The sequence below is a fragment of the Carlito syrichta genome, unplaced genomic scaffold, assembly GCF_000164805.1.
Source record: "Carlito syrichta isolate Samal-C Ts95f unplaced genomic scaffold, Tarsius_syrichta-2.0.1 Scaffold303563, whole genome shotgun sequence".
Classification (NCBI taxonomy): Eukaryota; Metazoa; Chordata; class Mammalia; order Primates; family Tarsiidae; genus Carlito; species Carlito syrichta.
In genome coordinates, this window is record NW_007247659.1 from 235304 (window position 1) to 253759 (window position 18456).

Below are 18456 nucleotides of genomic sequence, written 5' to 3' on the forward strand. Positions count from 1 at the left end.
GCTCAAGCGGTTCTCACTTGGTCTGCTGGAAAATACACAGCAACCTGGGTGTGCCTGTAATTCCGGCTACTTGGAAGGCTGAGGCAGAAGGATCGCCGGAGCCCAGCAGGTCGAGGCTGCAGTGGCCGGAAGCGGCCACTGCACTCCAGTCTGGGCGGCAGAGTGAGACTCCAACTCAAAAAAAAAACTTAGTCTGAATAACGTGAAGTCCTATAACATTTATGTGATTGCTAATCTCTTAAGCATAATATACCACATGTAGAAATTAAGTAAATGTAATGTTTATATTGGCACTCTTCCTAAGAATACAAACTGTAGTTTCCCAAATTTCTCCAATTAGTTGCCAATCAGAAGAAATAAAATCTTACAAGTGATTATCTACCCACACATGATATTTAAAATCTCTTACTATAATTCCCTGGCAAGGCCAGTGTGTTCCCTGACAAACATTAAATCGAGCACCTTCTGATCTTTCACAATTTTCCCACCTACAATGTCTAATCAAATGATTGCATGGTCTAATACCAGGAGGCTGGGGACGTGGAAACCTAGGGAGGAGTTCAAATGAAGGGACCACAAAAAATAAGTAAGCAAATCCCAATAAGAGAATCACAGTGTCAGATGGTGTTAAGTACAATAAATAAAATAAAATGGTAACATGAAAGCTGAGTGGGGACCTGGTTGACATTGGGGGCTGGGGAAGAAGACTTTAGGATACAGGCAATATTTGAGCTGAGAACAGAGTGTCAGGAAAGGACAGCCCTGTAATATCCTGGAGCAGAATGTTCCCAGAAATGAGCCAGCAAAGGCAGCTGCCCTCAGTCATGCATGATAGAATGTTCCAGGAGCAAATAGGCAAGCACTAGGAGATGATTCTGCTGGTGTATACAGGGCTGGATTACAGGGGTTCATGTATGCCATCATGGAGTTAGGACTTTATTCTCAGACCAATGGGCAACCGTTAGAGGGCTTAAACTGAGTGTATCACGACATATGTTTCTTAAACACTCACACTCGATGCTCAATGAAGAATAATGGATTTTCTGAGCGGAAGAATAGAAAGGGAGACCAGATTGGAGGCTGTTGTAATCACTCAAGCTAGGGATGCTGGTGGCCTAGACAAGGGCAAAGTGGGTAGCAGACGAGCAGAAGTTGATGGAAGTGGGAACCATTTTAGAAGTACACACCTTGCTTATAGTTGAGATGTGAGAGATGAAACTGGAGGAATCAAAGAGAATCCATGGGCTGTTGACTTGTATATTATCCTTGGTTTGAGTAGGTAACAGTGCTATTCCCACTGAGATGGGAAAGCCAGGTATAGGAGTGGGGAAGAGGCAAATTTTGACTGTACTGCAGTATCTATTGGATGCTCAAGTGGAATTGCAAGGAAGCAGCTTGGAGATATCCTAATATTGTTATCTTGAAGTTGGTCTGTTGGTTTGGGGCCAGTACCAGCTTTAGCCATATAAGCATCAGACACTGATTTTACTTTTTACTGAACATTGCTTTAGCTAGAAGTAGCTAAAGTTAATACCAACAGTTGAACAATTCAGCCTGATAACATTTGGTCCTTGCTATTCATGTCTTTCTAAATATTCCTCTGACCCAGGTGGAATTGCCTTGTAGACTCATGTAGCCGTCCATCATTTCTGTCATTGGATGATACCATCAAAAGGCAAGGTGAGCACTTTTCTGTAGACACTACTTCCCTCCAGGTGAGTGTTAGCACCACATGTTTAAGTGGTTACTACCTGTTTTTCAATTTTTGGTTTCTATTATTTTTTATTTATTTTGACATGAAATAAGCAGCAGGTATAAAGAAAGATAGTATGAGTAGCTTTCTAATGATTCAAGCAGATTCTCTGGCATTCTTCCCTGTAATACTCTGAGTATGAGATGGTCACATCCTCTTTGCTCTTACTATGTGAGGAGTCATCAGCGCCTGGTTGCTAGGGCAGAATTGAGGGTGGAGAGCATGACCCCCAACATTTATCTGTGTTGAAAGAAAGGCAGAACCTGCCATTTCAGGGAATACTCCCAGTTGTCTTTTTGGGTGAATTTCATGTCATTGCCATTAACCCACAGGGATGATATGAATAATATTATATGATACAAATACAACAGTGGTAAAACTGAAGCAAAGAAGAAAAGAAATATGGCATCTGCATAGTGGGAAATGACTCTCAAGAACTGTTTAGTTGATCCATATGAGATTGCCATTTTTGGAGGTCAATGATTTGCAAATATTGGCAATTGTGTATGTTTCCATGTATATTTCCACCTAAAACTTATGTAAATAGATCTGAAGTGGGAAATAGGGAAGGCTAGGGAAATGGGATTTACAGCTAATTGCTTATTTTAACCCCAAACTTTTTGGGAACATCACTTCAGCTAAATGCTATGATGAAAAGGATGCCCTCAGGTAAATAAGTAGGGCAATAGGAAGAATGCCCTCAGTTAAATACTGCATTGTCAACCGGGGCTCCCATCTACTTTGAATATAGAGATGGCTTTACCACTGCTGGAGGTTGAGATTGCATTTGCGGACCCATGGGGATTTTTGTCAAGACCATCTTCCCAAATGGGATACCTGCAGAGGATAGAAGACTTAAAGAAGGTAGGAGAAAACCTCTTGGTTATCCTAAATAACAATACCCTTTAATTACATGAGATGCTGCCTCTTCATAAGATATAAAGCAAATGGAACATTAGCAGGGCCATGGACTTGGGAGTCAAGTAGACTAGGGCTAAATCCAAAGCTTACACCCATGTCCTTGCATAGTCGATATAACCTGAGCCTCATTTTCCTTGGAATGGAAATTTGTAAATTAATGTCTACCTTGAAGAGTGGCTGTGAGGATTACATGAGACAAAAATGAGATAATTACATGGGATAATATGTGGGAAGTAACTTGATAATTTCAATGGGGTTTTTAAGTGCCTATTTTGTTTGCTTGGTCCTTATCATGTTCCTTGCCTTGAAAATTCTTGAAAGTTTCCAACCCATTCTAGCCTCAGGCCACGCCAGAGTTCCTGATCATCAAAAATAGTTTGTATCTTGCAGTTGAAATAATTACCACTGAATTTGGTTCCTAAATTTGTATTGTTTGCAGCAGCTACCATTTTGCTATGTAAAATATACAAGGAAGTGTTTTTGAATATAAATTAAAGTAATATTGAGGTGCCAAGTTCAACCTTGCAAATAAAAATTTTTGAATGTTTAAATACATTTTATAATTTGTAGTGCTTTAAAAATTTACAGAGCATTTCCACATATTTCAGTTATTTCATTAACAGCGTTACAAATCAGTAAAGTAGGTATTTTGGAGTAATCACTTTACAAATGAGCAAAGTGACACTCAGAAATGTTAAGTGACTAGAAACTTGTCCCACCCTTAATATATAGTAGAGGTAAATGCTTTTTAGATTAGAAAAAATGGTTTATTTAGAAAGTAAATTAGAGATAGAGAGTTGGGGGGGTGCAGCTCCCTAAGGTAGAAGAGGGAGCCAAGGTTAAGAAAACATGGTCACTGTAGCTCAAAGAACACATGATCTGGTCAATACTTAACAAAACAATGGTCAGAAGTGAAATTTCAACCCACCTTTCTGACCCAAGTTTGGGTCAACACCCCACCTTACTACTACTGCCTTGTTTAAATACAAAATCATCGATTCGGAAACTTTTCTCCCTTCTTGAAAATATCATGATACTTGAAAAAATAAAATTTAAGTAGGCCAAAGTCTCCTTTTTGTGCTGACATAATAGCTACATTTAATACAAGGAATCTTAAATATATATTTGAATATCTCTATATTTTTAAACATATATCTGAATTAAGATTATATTCTTTCTATAAATTAAAATTACCAAGTTCTGAACATATTTTAAATAGCATTCACCAAAACATGAATCCTGATTTTTTTCTGCTCATTAATATTTCCTTCATGAAATTACTAATTTCAAATATTTTTAGTTACCTTCAAAAATGCTGTAACTGTTCAGTTCACATAACCGAAATATTGTTACTATTATGCTTTTTTTTCTTGAAGCCAATAAGAGTGAATTGCCTATTTTTTAAGCAGAACAACCTATAGAAACCTGTACACTAATGGTAATATATGACCAGGCTTAATACTTCCATGGAAGAGTTTTTATCTGACTCTTAGAGGAAGGGTTAAGTACCAGGTTGTGTTTGTGTGGCATTTCAGAACAATACAAAATTCTAGCAAAGCATTTCCATAATGGATGTACCATGTGTTTACTTGATTGAAATCATCCCTCAAGGCTGGTAAAATGAAGTAAGATGGGAAAAAAAATCAATTGTTAAGAAAGGTTAATAGCACTTGATTCTCCTAAATCCTGCTTCTTCATATGTGTTCATTTACAAGAAATATAGGTCATTGGAATGGATTTTCAACCTGTTAAGTGATATGCCTTTAAAAAACTTGTCATACATTTTAAGAATGTGTGTAGTCATTTACTATTTGCTCCTTTTCCCATATGGAAACTACCCAAAAACATAAACATCCTCACCTAACTGAGTAATTGGTTATTCCAGATGATTTTTCAACAGAGGTTCATTCAATTATTTTATAACTTTTGTAATTGCACTAAAGAGAAGGCACAGAACAATCAATCATCTACAGGATTCCTTTGATCATACACGAGAGGCAGAAATCTGTGCCTTTATACTGTTTTGTCCTTTGTTATAGGTGCATGACATCTCTCTTTCCTACCGTATTGTTGTGCAAAGTTCATCTGTTCTCTCTGGGGCATCTTTATAGTATTTTTGATGAACTGTTATTCAAAAAAACTGTGCATGTCACAAGAGTGTACACCAAAAACAAGCTCTGAGAAGTCAACAGGATGTCCAACTTCTTTTATATTCTCATAAGACACTATCGACATCTTGAAAAATGACCTTATGTACTAGGGCTAACAACTGGGGAGGCGAGGGAACCTGTGCATTCACATGCCTCACGATTTCACACGACCCTGCTGTCATCTCTGAGATAGAAGCCTATAGTAGCTTGGAAGCTGCATGAAAGAACCTAGAACCACATCCGTACAATCAGGCACCTAGGCTATTTCTGGAGGTGGACTGCAAGTTTTCAAATATTTCAGCAGATTTTTTGTCTTTATCACTCAAACCATTTTTCATATACTGGAGAGATTCTCTGGTCTCAGAGACCTTGGCTTTCTGCAAATATAGGCTGGTTCCTCAGATGTTGTGTGTACATCTGAGGAACCAGATGCCTTATTGATGCCTTATTGCCAGAGGGCTTAAGCTTCTAAACAATGACCATGAAGAACACCTGGGAACTCAATTTTTGTGGTTTGATTAACCAAACAGAGGACATCTGTTGTCGCACTTGGCAATGGTTAAAACATAAGATTTTGATGCATCCCAGAGTTGTTTTAATTGAAGACTGAAATAAAGAATTACTGCCAGAGAATATGCATTGTCATGAATTGTCCCATTTTGTCACGCTTCTGGGAGCTGAGCTATTGAAAGTGGATTGGGACAGTCAGAGTCATTTTAGAGTAGTAAATCAGGGACCACATGACATCCTGTTAAAGGACTGACTGAGCAGTAGGTTTCCAGGAAATTAAAGATGAATGTTAATGTAATTCTCACATTTGATCATTAGGGGAGGAAATCCTTTCTCTAAATGAAACACCAAGAAGCCATTCAGACCTTGAATGAACCGTCAAGAAGCCATTCAGACCTTGAAGGTAAGATTGAAGTGGATCTCCTTTGTCCTATTTGTTTTCTTCCTTTATTTCCTTCAGGCTTGGGTTGGGTGATATTTTTTGACCTTTTTTTTTTTTTTTTTTTTGCGTTGGAGTCTCACTCTGTTGCCCAGACTGGAGTGCAGTGGCCGCTCCCGGCCACCGCAGCCTCGACCTGCTGGGCTCCGGCGATCCTTCCGCCTCAGCCTTCTGAGTATCTGGAATTACAGGCATGCACTACCACTCCCGGCTGATTTTTTGATTTATTGTAGAGATGAGGTCTCGCCGCCCAGGCAGGTCTAGAACCCGCGGGCTCAAGCAATCCAATCACCTCAGCCACCCGAAGGTTGACCTTTTGATTTAAGGACAGTCTGAATGTTTTAGTCCACCTTCCTCTTTGTTTTCCAGCAAAGCCAGAGATGATTGTTTATCTTAATCAAAAGCACAGAGTGACTGAGCTGTGGCCTCACGCTCTGCTCAACAGACACACATGTGAACAGATCTGGCTCCCTGAACTTCAGCACCGGTGGGGAAGCTTCGCTGGGAGGCTGTGAGGAAGGCAGTTCTTCATTCTGGAGTCAGAAGATTCCTGGGCCCAAGGACAGGATTGTCATGGAAGTGTAAAAGGTGATGAATTGTATGGAACCTGTGTGAAGCCTTATATATTAAGTGTGATGAATTATGTGAAAAGTAATGAAACTATAACCTCATATATTAAGTATGCTGAAACTGTGCACTGTGACCTCTCCCCTAAAACTCAGTAATTCTTGGAAACCCTAGAAAGAATGCCCAACTTGGAGCCCCAAGTGGCTATGTTAGATAAGCTAACCAGCTTTTTTCTTGCTTCTCTAACCCCCGCTGGCAGTGTGTGAGTGTTGTGCGATAAGCCCCTTTCAAATCCGGCAGGCTTTTCTCTGTTTTAATTGTGGCGGGCAAGCCTCTCTTCTGGCGGGCTTTGTGTTATTTGAATTTGAATAATAACGGCCTTGTGGATTAGGCGGGCTTTTGCATATTTAAGAAAGGCCCCAGCCACAATATGGGGCCCTCGCCTAGAGATTCGTGAATCTGGTGGGTGGCTCTGGCCAGTTGAACCTGGCTAATAAGTTAATAAACCTCTCTCTTGGTAAATTGTGTGTCAGCTCCGTGAATCAAATGCTCTGACCCACATCAGAAGTAACACTCCAGAAAGATGTTATCAGCTGTTCCATATTGCATTTCTTGAATAGCAATATGGAATCTGTTTAGAGGGTTATCTTATGAATCATTCTTTTGGAAAACTTTTCTATCAAGAGCAGGTGATGTTCTCTACATGGACAGTGGGATCAAAAGTAGAGATTTTAGTCACTTTAGTCAAAGTGAGGGGAAGTTACCAGTAGCACAGAACACTCTAAACTCTCCCCAGATGAATTACTGTGTCAGTCGTGTGTTTTAAAAAATCGCTTGCACGCTAAAGTCTAGGGCTATTATAAATTTTAAAGAACAAAAGATCCTAGTTAAGATTACCGTTCACAGCCGGGCTCGGTGGCTCAGCCTGTAATCCCGTGTCTTTGGGAGGCTGAGGTGAGTGGATTGCCTGAGCCCGCGGGTTCCAGACCTGCCTGGGCAGCCAGACCTCATCTCTACAATAAATCAAAAAATCAGCCAGGAGTGGTAGCGCATGCCTGTAACTCCAGCTACTCGGAAGGCTGAGGCGGAAGGATCGCCAGAGCCCAGCAGGTCGAGGCTGCGGTGGCCTGAAGCGGCCACTGCACTCCAGTCTGGGCGACAGAGTGAGACTCCAACTCAAAACAAACAAACAAAGATTACCGTTCACACCGGTAACTACAAGTCATGGGGGATTATCAAACCTTACTGCTTTTTATATTTGTTTTCTTTTCATCCCCACCTACTATAAAAATGTGATGAAAAATAACTAAGCGATCAGTTGTAAAATAGAATGAAAAAAAAGGCTGCTGCGTATCTAGTATAAAAATGTTACTTTCACTCTGTCTGTTTTCAAAAACAGATTTGAGGAGGTGTGTTACTAAGCAGAGAGTAGATCGTTAGATCATTCCGTAGTCTGTAGTTAGCCCTGGTTTAGCTGTGAACTTGTTAAGAGAAATGGCATTGTTGATCCCTTTGTCTGGACCATAAATAAAAGGTATTGGTCAGAATATATATTAATACAGATTCAAATCAGTTATACTTTTTTTTTCTGGTTTCTGTGTCATTTTGATTTTGGTTATATTTAAATGATGCCTCTCACAGAGTCAAGAATTGGATTGGGCCTTGGTCCCTGCTGCTTGACTCTAGAAAACAGCTCTCCAGGCATCTACATTCACAGTCTTGCCCCAGGATCAGTGGCCAAGTTGAGGAGCAACCTGAGGTTTGTTGCATATCTGATAGTGTGAGATTCTGGTCTGCTCATGGAAATATCTGCTCCATTATATTCCACTGAGGGATGATAAAATTTGGAATTATTTCCAGTCATACAACCAAGTCTAAAATCAATAGCATCTCCAAAAATGGAAATGCTAATCTAAATGAAATGTGGTTGAATTAGAGAACTTCAGATCTTGGCTTGTGTTTTATTTGGACGCTTGACAAGATATACACAACTCTATATGTATATCAATGATTATCTCAATATTTTCTTTCCTTTTACATTCATGTATGTAAAATTCATATGAAATACTGGGAATGCTCATCATAATTCAGAATCACTGGATACAAGAGTCCTAAAATCATGCCCTAGAATGGGAGGCGTTTTCTTATTCAGTATTCTCTTGAACCTTTTCAATTGATTTCCTTCCTTTTTTGAATGGTGATAATTAGGTACCTTTTGTCTGAAATCAGAGTGTCTGATTTCTTAATCCAGATAGCTGAGCTGTAGCATGAATGTTCTGTTCGTACAAGAGATGTCCCGGTGTTCTGTTAAATAGTCATTGCAGTGGGTCGGTACCCACCCAAATGTTACAATAGTGTACCCATACTGCACAAAGCACTTTGTCCAAACAGTATCACCTGTCTTCCCCATAAACTTCTAAGTCCTGCAGTGGTTGAGGATTTGTCAAAATGGCATTTGCAGCAGTTACCATTTGGGGGCACTGTTCATATATTACATTTTTAGATAATCATCAGAGTGAATTTTCATATAAAAAATTTAAAGAATCAAATTATATTAAAGAAAATATACTTTTAGAACCCAAGGGAAAAATGAGTCCTTTAATGACATCCCAAGATGATGTTTTTTTTTTTCTTGAATGGCTCCATTCATCTGAAGCCTGCCAAACAAACATTCTTCAACCCCACATAAAGAGTCTTTGTTCACTCCTACTGAGCTCTCTCCCTACAATTTCACTTCAAAATGGGCAACTTGTCCCCAATTTCTTACTTTTTCACATTTGAAACATTTTTACAAATTACTGGGTATTGTTAGAGCTTCAGGCATTTCCTCCACAAGCTATATCACCATAATCATTTCAATATGGTAGGAAGACAGAGAGCAACTGACAGTGGTGAAAGACTATATCATATGGTGATCGAGAATCAGACAGACTTGAGTTATTTAAGCAGTGTATGACATGTGGGAGACCTCTCTGAGCCTGTGTCCTTATCTACAACATGAGAATAATTAGCCAGGCTCAGTGTCTCAGCCTTTAATCCCGCACCTTTGGGAGGCTGAGGTGAGTAGATTGCCTGAGCCCACGGGTTCGAGGCACTGCCTGGGCAACTTGGCAAGACCTCATCTCTACAATAAATCAAAATTAAAGCCAGGTGTGGTAGCGCGCCTGTAGTTCCAGCTACCTGGAAGGCTGAGGCGGAAGGGTCGCCGGAGCCCAGCAGGTCAAGGCTGCAGTGTCTGGGAGCGGCCACTGCACTCCAGTCTGGGAGACAGAGTGAGGACCCCAACTCAAAAAAAAAAAAGAGAATAATTAGACCTACTCAAAGCATTGTTATGTAGATTGCCTTGTATAGTGCTTGGCATATAGTATGTGCTCAAGAAATAGTAGCCTTTGTTGTCCTACTTATCAATTTTATTTTACTTTAGTGCTTCTGAAAATGCCAGTAAATGACAGTGGCCTTTGCCAATGTAAAATCTCATGTGATTCTATGAATATGTTGCTTTTTTCCACATATGCCAAGATGAGAGATGTGCTTCTTTAAGTGTTCAGAATGATTTTTATGTAAACCTCTCCCAGAAGAGAAGCATTTTGAACTTGTAGGAAGCCCGCTGCTAACACAGAGTGTGGATTCTGTTGCCCTTCCTAGCCGCGGAGGTCAAATCCCCAAAGTGAATGTTCAATCAATGTTCGCAGTGCTGCTTTAAGCAAAGTCCATACCATCTTGAGCGAATGCCCTCCAGGACCCATTCACTTGTCATTGGCCAGCACCCCAATCCAAAGGTAAAGTATTCCATCCTGTGTATTATTCCATCCTGTGTATCCAAAGGTAAAGTATTCCATCCTGTGTATTATTTTCCTGAGCATGGGAAAATAATACACAGCCCTACAGTGACACACACTCTTTGGTGACACGGTTCACCCAAGCTCTGGCTGGTATATGTGGGAAATACATCTTTGATCTGGACTTCATCTTTGCATCTCAGATATTCGTATTTGAACATTTTGACAGTGTTATATGGCACATTTGAAATTTGGTCTGGTGGAAGTAGGAATGTCAAGTTCTGAATACTGGCTGTTTGATCTTTGGCAGGATACTTAACTCTGCATTTTTGCCCCAGGAGAGTCTGAGCATCGTGGAATAGATGATCTCTATGACCCTTTCAGTTTCAAGATAAGAAAGATTTTCTTGCAGGAGAGGGCAGTGGCTCACACCTGTAATCCCAGCACTTTGGGAGGCCAAGGCAGGATTTCTTGAGACCAATCAAGGGAACTTAGTAAGACCTCCTCTCGGCAAAGAAATAAAAAAGTTAGCCAGGCGTGGTGGTGTGCATATCTGTAGACCCAAGTACTTGGGAGGCTGAGATCCCCTGATCCAGAGGTTGAGTTTGTGGAGAGCTGTGTTCATGCCACTGCACTCCAGCCTGGGCAACAGAGTGAAGCCCCCAATTCAAAAACAAACAAACTGCTGTCTCCAAGGCTGTCTTCTGGTCACTTTGAGCAGCATTTTGCCTGATCGTTACAAGTAGAGCAATTCCCAGCTCCTCCTATTCAGATTCCCTCCCACCCTCCATGCCTCCCCCCTTCACTTCAGGAAGCACTCCAGCAAACTGAGGCTGAGCTAATGCCTCCCTCAGCAACATTCCAGAGCATTATGTTTCTGTGGTTTGCGGTCATTGGTTTCAAGGCATGTCTGACTTCAAAATCCTTACCAGCATAACCTGGGTCATGATTTGTTCAGAAGTCCAGCTCATCTCAAACCCAAAAACCACGCCTATTTTGCCACTATAATCAAAAATCAAAATGGCATTTGCATGTGAAGCATACTATTCCTTGGTGGACTGTGACCCCGTGGCACATGCTGGTTGATCCATGTTTGTAGCCACAACAGAACTGTCTTCTGTGACAGTGTTGTAGCCATGTCCAGCAAATCACAAGTTCATTAGTTTCAATCATTAGCATGAGTTTGACAAGAGCTCGCCATTCTTCCTAGGTAAATATGATATGCCTAGTGGTAACGTCATAACGTATTTGTCTTTGAGTCAAAGTTCTATTTTATGTTTAGTGTATTTTGTACAACTTAGCCCAGCTTTTCACGCCAATAGAATTCTTTGATGCATGTATGTGCTTGCTTAGTTTTCCTGTTGTTCCAAGAGAAATACCACAAGGGTTTCTTTTCTTCTGTTTCTTATGGTGTCTTGAGAGGCAGCTGCCCAACTGCCCTCAGGTCCACAACAAGAAGTTCTTGTACCAGAATGTAAATCAGCTACACCATTTGTTCCAGTCGACATTTTTTTAAAGCTCACGAGACATTGTTGATGAGGGAAGTGGTTTGCAAATTTACATTTTGGAGGAAAGTCCTTATCTCATCACAGGCTGACATCATGCTTTTAGTGAACTAGTTCTGGCCTATGGACACACTTTGAGTAGCACTTCTAAAGGACTGTATTGGAACAGTTGACTAAACTGGAAGATGAAATGTATATTAAATAGTCATCAGTGTTAAATTTCCCAAGATGGACAACAGTATCATGATTATTGAAGAGAATGTCTAATAGAACAGGTCAAATAGAACAACAGCCTGATTCTTGCAGTTTTTGCCATCAAGAATGGATGGTAGAAAGAAATGCTAGGGAAGGATTTCTGGGGTTCCCATCCTAAAATGCTAAAATAGGACACACATGCTAAAATACTTTCTGGTGAAGGGTCATGATGTCTGCAGCTTACAGATGGTGTAGCAAAACGCTTTACCTCTTTGTATGTTATGTGTGTATGTACGTGCATTTGTGTGTGGAGAGAAAATGTGTGTACATGTTAAAAACTGGTGAATCTAGGTGAAGAGTATGCTATTCTTGTATACTTTTACTTATATATGTAGGTTTAAAATTCTTTAAAGTTTAAAAAAGGAATTAGAAGTTAGTGTTTTCGGGAGAGGCAGATATTGGTCTGGTTGTTGGCAATCATAGCACCCGCATGCTTCACTTAATGAACTTGGGCATCAATTGAAGCAATTCATAAACCAATTGTCCTGCTTACGTGCCCTGAGTTACTGCTTCAGAGGATGGTCATTCTTCTGCCTTTGGATCTCCAGCTTTCCCAACACCATTTATTGAAGAGACTGTTCTTTCACCAATTTGTGTTCTTGGCACCTTTCTCATAATGCATGGATTTATTTCTGTGCTCTTTATTCTGTTCCACTGGTCTATGTGTCTGCTTTTGAGCCAGTACCATACTAGTTTTGGTTACTGCAGCTTTGGTATTATATTTTGAGGTTAGGTAATGTGAGGCTTCCAAATTTGGTTTAGTTTTGTCCCTACCCCACCCCCCCAGACTGCATTGGCTATTCAGAGTCTTCTGGTTCCATACACTTTTTAAGATAGCTTTTTCTGTTTCAATGAAGAATGTCATTGGAAATTTGATGGGGTTTCATAGAATCTGTAGATTGCTTTGGGAAGTGTGGACATTTTAACAATATGAACTCTTTTGTTGTCTTCATCACCTTCTTCCTCATCACACTCTAACCAAACTTTCCCTTATAAATCCCGCTCAAGTCTCCATCTTCCCTGTCAAGTCTTTCCAGAACAATCTAATTTTCAGCTTTCCCTCTCCTCCAACTCCATGAAGTCAGAGCTAGAGCTCCATGTAGACTTGTGTCTTGGCTGAAATATTCTGTATGTTTGCCCCAATCAGCCTCATCTCCTGTGCTAAAAAGGAAGTCTCTTAAATTTGGTGCTTGGACCATTTTACACTGTACGATGTCACCCACATCCTGCAGCATGAGGCTAAAACCACATGGGACTGAGAGAGATGTGAGACCTCTGCCGAACCCACACCAAGGCGAAGAGGTCAAATAGAACCACGGTCTGATTCTTGCAGCTTTTGCCATCAAGAGTGGATGGCAGAAAGAAATGCTAGGGAAGGATTTCTGGGGTTCCCATCCTAAAAAAATAACGAAAAGAGAGGAAAATGGGCAGACCACTCAAAAGCTCATTCTGCTAGTCAGTTATTTTAGAGTATCGAAAGCAGGGTAGCATTAGTTAGATGTGGGTGCTCTATAATTTTAGAGACAAAAGCAAATACAAGTAGACCTACATTTAGGCTGCAAATGTCTTTCTGTAAAAGACAAAAAATGGAGATTGTTTAGAGTTTTGTAGTTTCTCACAATTAAGTGTTTTTTTCTGTCTGCTTTCCCCTTTATTTCCCCCTACAGCCTCACCTTTTACTTCCATTCTCCACACACAGGGCTGAACAGAGCCCTGACCTCCTCCCTTCATCAGGGAAGAAGGGGACCACTCTTCATGACCCTAGCAAGACCTTGGTAGACCAAGGCAGTCACCCTGAGAACCCCAGTCAGGCTGTATCACAAGGGCAGTACATTCTCCTGGAAGAAGACAGTGGCTCCTCCTGACTGCGACAAGACTCAGGCAGCTTCAGAAGACAGCTCACCCACAGCACTGGTTCTCAAAACTTGGCTCTATCAGTCTGTAGCCATACAAGGCTTCATACCTGACCTCAGAAGCTATGCAGGGCTGGTCCTGCTTAGTACTTGGAGGAGAGAACTTGCCTCTGTCAGCCAATATCTGTTAACAGCTAGAAGTTGAGTCTGCTTCCCCAAATTTATTAGATGTTTAAATTTGAGGTGTTGATTTCCTTGCCCAACTTTCTCTTTGTTGTGTTGCTGATTTGTAGTTCTTTAGTCTGGATATTAACCCTTTGTTGACTAAATATGTTGAACATATCTTTCCCTGTTGGTTGCTTGTTTTTATCTTGCTTGAGATGGGGAGTGGGGGAGTTAGAATTGAATTTGTTGGTGGTGTCCAATTTATTTTTAAGGATATTTGGATTTTGTGACTTAGGAAATATCTTCCGATCCTAAGTATATGGGCATACATATCATGTAGAGATGGTTCTCACTGAAGATTTAGTTTACTTGGAGTTTTCTGACCTATGAAAACGCCAACCATTGTTCTTTATTTATCTTCCCTGGTGGTGCCACTGAACGAGCTGGAATAATAGAAGCTGGTAATGAAATTCTAGCTATTAATGGGAAACCCCTGGTTGGGCTCCTGCACTTTGAAGCCTGGAATGTTGTGACATCTGTCCCAGAGGACCTGGGCAATTAGTAGTTTGGAAGTACTGGAATTCTTTGTGAATTCTAACAAGAATCTCCTCCTTTCAGTTCCCTTCTTTCTTACGTCAGCAAATCAGATTGACTTTTTTTTTTTTTTTTTGAGTTGGAGTCTCACTCTGTCACCCAGACTGGAGTGCAATGGCCATTCCCGGCCACCACAACCTCGACCTGCTGGACTCCGGCGTTCCTTCAGCCTCAGCCTTCTAAGTAGCTGGAACTACAGGCGCATGCTGCCACGCCCAGCTAATTGTTTATTTATTATAGAGATGAGGTCTCGCCAAGTTGCCCAGGAGGGTCTCGAATCTGCGGGCTCAGGCAATCCACACACCTCGGCCTCCCAAAGTGCTGGGATTACAGCCTGAGATACTGAGCCTGGCCCAGATTGACTTCTTTAAACCACCGGTTCTTGAAACAACCAACATTGGCATAGAAAAGACTATAAAACTCTCTCATTTGTACTTAGACATGAATCCTGACCCACTGCATGTGCAGCAGCAATGAAGTTGAACTCTGGAATCCTTTCACCTAGAGCACCCAGGCAGAGGGTATTTTGCTTGTTCCAGGGCCTGTCCCCTATCTTCACATTTGCTCATGGGGATATAACATGTGACAACACTTCACTGAACTTTGCATCTGTCCTGCCAGTTCTTCCAACATACCCAATCCTGGTGATTAGCAAACTAACAACATCTGAGGAGAGCACAAATGTCACAACTAAATGGACAATAATTTTATATAATTTTGTAAGTAAATGGCACAATGTCTTTAGGCACATTCAATGAGAGAAGGACCTGGAGATCTACGTATCTTACCTTGAAAAGATAATGAGTCTTAAAAAAAGAAGGCAATGAATTGGGACCTAATCATTAGGCTGAGTTCAGGGATCATCAGAAAAGAAAAAAGCAAAATGCAGAAAGTAATATTTTTTAGTAAGTGTAGTGTATAATGTGTGAATGCAGAGTTCAACTCAATGGGTTCGTGGTCACTGTGAAGCGCTGATCGTTTTCTCTCTCTAAAAGTATAAGATATAAGATTGTTCTGCAGAATAGCAGTCCCGATAAACTATGCTAAATAGCCATGAACTTCGCTGCTTAGAAGCAGAAAGTTCCAGATCTAAAAGCACCATACCTCTAGTTTCTGAACTTGTCTAGAATAAGTGATTGAATTCTAGACTGGTCAACACAAGAGCAGGGAAAAATATCGCAGCCACTGGGTTTCCATTTCTAGATTTTATGCACTTCAACTACTAATTAAAACTAAATTTTTAGAAATTAAGTATCACTGTCTGAGCAAAGAATGTAGAAGGAAACAACAGTGCATGTGATGACCTCATAACCCTACTGTCATCACCAGGAAAGCTATGAGAACCAAATGGACAGCAGCAACCAGACCCAGAAAGTTTCCATCCTCTCTTGGTGAGCAAGTGTGTAGAGTCTGTCATGAAGGAAGAAAGTGCTGATGCAGGTTATGAACTCCCAAAACCCCACACTGGAGTAACTATAGGAAATAGAACCCCAGTTCAGCAGGACAAGAGCAATAGGTATCAAGAGTAAGATTCAGGTCAGGTGCAGTGGCTCACATCTGTAAGCCCAGCACTTTGGGAGACTGACCCAAGAGGAATGCCTGAGCCTAGGGGTTCAAGACTAGCCTGGGCAACTTGGCATGAACTCATCTCCACAATAAATCAAAAAATCAGTCGTGGTGGCGCATGCCTGTAGTTCCAGCTTCTCAGAAGGCTGAAGTAGAAGGATCGCCTGAACCCAGCAGGTGAAGGTTGCAGTGGCCATGAGCTTGCCACTACACTACAGCCTGGGTGACATAGTGAAACTCCAACTAAAAAAAAAAAAAAAAAAGGAATGCAGTTCAGATAAAAGCAGGTGAGGGTGCAGATTTAGTGCTCAGGAAACAAGTGAACTGCCATAGTTCTCTACAGGCCTCCAGAGAGGAGAAGGAGAGGCCAGGAGAATAAAGCTAAGCTAACACAACCCACACCTCTCTCCTTAAAGTTTAATTCCATGTGAAAATGAATAACAGAATTTAATCTATATTAAATTCCATACAAAGGTATTAGAAGAAAAAAGGAGCATGAGGAACAAATACCATCCCTACAGACAACAAAATGTTCCCAGAGAGATGTGGCCACAAAACCAGTGACAACTCAAACAATACCTCAAAATCCAGGATTTAAACTGAGGAAAGAATTTAAAATCATTTCAGAAAAGAAGAATCAACTGCCAAGAGCAGGCCTAGTGAATAAACACAATAATGCCTTTTAAAAAGACGACAGAAATGAGGAAATGATTAAAGATCACTAAGAAATAAAGAGAGAAAAGTACTCTAGCAAAATTAACAAATATAGAAGACATATAAGTAGGAGTTCCCAAAGAAGAAAATCTCAGCAAACAGAACAAAAAGGAAACATTTTAATTGTCCTGAAATGGAGAATAAGCAAAGCTTGACCACAGTAGATGACTGGAACCCATATAAATGAAAGCTAGTCAACCTTGAAGGACTGTCCTTCATCAAGACAGAAAGAGAACATTGTTCTGATGCAGCATAACAAGTGTTATTATGCTATATTTGAAATCTGTGTAATAGTGAAGAATTCAGGTGGCCAGAGGGTTCTGCAGTCGCTTTAAAGATGATTCTTGGGTGTCAGTTAATGTCAATTAAGTTGCCTGGATTTGAAAATAATTTGAAAAGTATGATAAAGATATCTGCACAAATGCTTTTGAGCTGCTGGGTGGCAGGTATGTAGATTTGGACTTTTTCTCTTTTCTCTGGAACATAGGACAATTCCAGATTTATACAGTTTTTTAAAATAGACACTCCTGCTCTTTTTTTTTTTTTCAGTCACCCTTGAGAAAGAATATGTGATTCTTCTGAAGTGTAGCATAACAGTGTCTCCATGTATTGGGTTTACTAGATGCAGTAATAAATTTCTTTGACTTTTATACAGAAGTGATTTGATATTAAGTTAACTTGGTTAACATTGGAACATAGACCTGTTTATATGTTTAATTTTGTCCCTTTTTTGGCGGCATAAGGTACTTGTTTGTAAGCATCACTATGCACATCAAATCATGGAGTTAGGTCTTCTCTGAGCTCAGGGGAACACAACTGCACTGAGAGAGAATTCCTGAGGGTCACTACCAAAGATGCGCTCTGCCATTGTCCCACACTCAGGTGGTATACATGTGCTGAATCTGGACACCTGACCTTGTGGTTTCCCCCAGAATACTTCCTCTCTGGCAAGCTGGGAGATCTATTACAAGTGAAATCTGTGGAAATGAGAATTGCATGTTTTACATAATTTTGGCATATTATATTACTTAATAAAAGGATATATTTAACTGCAAGGTACATCACTAATAATCTTGCAATTAATCTCTTAACCTGCAACTATGTTTTGTATCTTTTGTTGCATTAGATATTTAAAATGTGTAATTTTAAATCTTTTGCTTTAATGTCTTTTTTTTAATGTAGAATGTCCTACACTTGAAAGGCAGTTGAGTGTAGTATGATGAAAATGTGAATATTTTGCAGTTTTCATGACCAAAGATACAGAGCTAGTGGACGTTTAGAATAGTAAGTAAAGTTAGAGTCTTGTATATCTTTTCTTTGAAGGAGTTATAACCTTGCAAATTGAGAATGAATATAGAGAATTTGGATTAAGAAAGCATTAAAATCTTACCCAGTACAAACACTTAAAAAAAAAAGAAAGAAAAAGAAAACCCAAGCCAGTCAGGGAGTGGCATCAGGCTCTTGTTCTGCCTCCTCTCCAGGGACCACCTCTGAGCTTCCACGTGGAGTCCCCCTGCAAGTGGTGGCTGCCATGGAGACCCGCCCAAGGCGTGTCCCCAGGCTTCGGCACTCCAGGCGGCCGCCGTGCCCTCAGCTTGGTTACCACTCCCTTCCTGCTGCCACTGCACCCTGGCCTTGGCGTTGGCAGTGCTGGCAGCAGTGGAGCTGGCCCAGGACAGCAAATT

The 18456-nt window shown here is 40.6% G+C and overlaps 1 pseudogene; it reads left to right on the forward strand.

The window, feature by feature from the left end:
• Positions 1-2550: 2550 nt before the first annotated feature.
• The window catches only part of LOC110595695, a 40332-nt pseudogene continuing 24426 nt past the window's right edge, over positions 2551-18456 (forward strand).